This window comes from Chrysochloris asiatica, unplaced genomic scaffold, assembly GCF_000296735.1.
Source record: "Chrysochloris asiatica unplaced genomic scaffold, ChrAsi1.0 scaffold00149, whole genome shotgun sequence".
Lineage (NCBI taxonomy): Eukaryota > Metazoa > Chordata > Mammalia > Afrosoricida > Chrysochloridae > Chrysochloris > Chrysochloris asiatica.
In genome coordinates this window covers 7,327,664-7,330,331 of record NW_006408667.1, presented here as the reverse complement: position 1 = coordinate 7,330,331, position 2,668 = coordinate 7,327,664, and positions in this window count along the sequence as shown.

Genomic DNA, 2,668 nt, shown 5'->3' with positions numbered 1-2,668 from the left:
CTATGAGTCGGTTCTGACTCGATGGCACCTGAGACTATGGCCCAGAGATTTTTAAGTTATAAAAAAATTGAAGCTGGAACTTTACACACTAGACATAATACTCCAAAGATACATCTATTAGTGATTAGCCCTTGTACTTACTCACATCCAGTCCTATTAAAACAATGTACAAGACTTCAGAACTCTGCTGTTTGCTATTATTGAACTTCATGGTTATACAGTTCAATTACGTAGCATACTATTTTATACCAAATTACTAAAAGCAAGACATGATATTAAGTTAGAAAACAAAGTAATAGTCTGGAAAAATAGTCTGAACGTCTTGAACATTACTTAATAATGGCTTGTTGAAACTTGTGTGGGAGTGGAATGAAGACTTGGTTTTTCAAAGGAAAATTACACAGTTACACATAGAAACTTATTTTCATTGAGGGCAGTTTTAATAATGTTTCAATAAAATAATGGTTACTAATACATGGTATAGGTCAAAATTAGATGTAAAAGAAAAAGAAAGGAAAAAGCTAACATGACGGTGGGAACTGTAGTTAGTTTTTAAATGTATTTGTCTCCACACTCCTTCTAAGCTTCTATCCATTTGTATTCCTGTAGAAAAGTATGCTAAAAAAAGAAGCATTATGTTCTGAGTACTCATTCTTTGCAGTATAGAGATCAAACATCTCTTGTCCTTAAGGAGAATGACAATATTTTCATTATACTTGATTGAATATTGTCCTCTAAAAAATTATGTCCACTTGGAACCTCAGAATGAGATCTTATTTGGAAAAAAGAACTTTTTAGATGTACTTAATTAAGATGAGGCCATTTTTTATTATGGTAAGCCCGAAATCCAGTTATTGACATCCTTATATAAAAGTCATATGAAAGCACATAGAGAGGAGAATTCTATGTGATGATGGAGACAGAAGTGGAAGTAATGCAACTACAAGCCAAAGATTGCCAGCAATCACCAGAAGCTAGGACTGAGGCAAGGAACAATTCTCTCTTTGGAGCCTTTAAAGAGAATGACCTTACTGACACCTTGATTTTGTACTTCTAAACTCCAGAAAAGTGTCATGGACTGCCAAAAGAACCAATAGATCTGTTTTGGAAGAAGTCCAGCCAGAATGTTCCTTGGAGGCCATGATGGCTAAGCTTCGTCTCTCATTCTTTAGACATATTGTCAGGAGGGAACAGTTGCTGGAGAAGGATATCATGCTGAGTAAGATGGAGGTTCAGAGAAAAAGAGGAAGACCTCCAACGAGATGGATCAGCCAGGTGGCATCATTGATGGCATCAAGTGTGACAGTGGTAGTGAAGTTGGCCCAAGATCGGACATTGTTTCGTTCTGCTGTGCATGGTGTCACTATGAGTGGGTTCCGACTTGATGGCACCTGACAACAACAACGTCACCAAAAGAAAAGATAAAATAAAGATAAGAGCAGAAATAAATGAGATGGAAAACAGAAAAACTATAGAAAGAATCAACAAGACAAAAAGCTGGTTCTTTGAAAGGATTAATAAAATTGACAAACCATTGGCAAACTTAATAAAAGAAGAGAAGGAGAAGACACAAATATCTCACATTAGAAACCACATGGTGATTGTCACAATGGAACCAAACAAAATCAAAGGATAATAACATAATACTATGAAGAGTTGTACTCAAACAAATTTGAAAACTTAGAAAGAATAGTGTGTGTGTGTTGGGGGGGCAGGGGAGGAAGAGTAACCTGCTATAATTTGAAGAACTTTACCGATATTTATGGACATGTTGTTGTTGTTGTCAGGTGACATTGAGTCGGAACCAACTCATAGCGACCCCATGTACAGCAGAGTGAAACAATGTCCGATCCTGGGCCAACCTCACTACCGCCACCACACTCGATGCTATCAATGATGCCACCTGACTGATCCATCTCATTGGGGGCTTCCTCTTTTTCTCTGACCCTCCATCTTACCCAGCATGACATCCTTCTCTAGTGACTGTTCCCTCCTGACAATATGTCCGAAGTATGAGAGATGAAACTTAGCCATCCTGGCCTCCTAGGAGAACTCTGGCTACACTTCTTCCAAAACAGATCTATTGGTTCTTTTGGCAGTCCATGGAACTTTTAGTATTCCCTCCAACACCACAATTCAAAGGCATCAATTCTTCTATAATCTTCCTTATTCACTGTCCAGCTTTCGCATCCATATGAGGCTATTGAAAATACCATTGCTTGGGTCAGGCGCACCTTAGTCCTCAAGCTGATATCTCTGCTCTTCAACACTTTAAAACGTTCCTGTGCAGCAGATTTGCCTAATGCAATACGTTGTCTGATCTCTTGACTGCTGCTTCCTTGAATGTTGATAGTTGATCCAAGAAGAAAGAAGTCTTTGAAAACCTCAATCTTTTCTCCGTTGATAAGAATGTTGTTTATTGGTCCAGTGGTGAGGATTTTTGTTTTCTTGAAATTGAGAAGCAATCCATACCGAAGGCTGTGTTCCTTGATCTTCATCAGTAAATGTTTCAAGTCCTCTTCACTTTCAGCAAGCAAGGTTGTATCATTTGCATATGGCAGGTTGTTAACGAGCCTTCCTCCAATCCTGATGCCACGTTTTTCTTCATAGAATCCAGCTTCTCGTATTATTTGCTCAGCATACAGGTTGAATAAGTATGGTGAAAGAA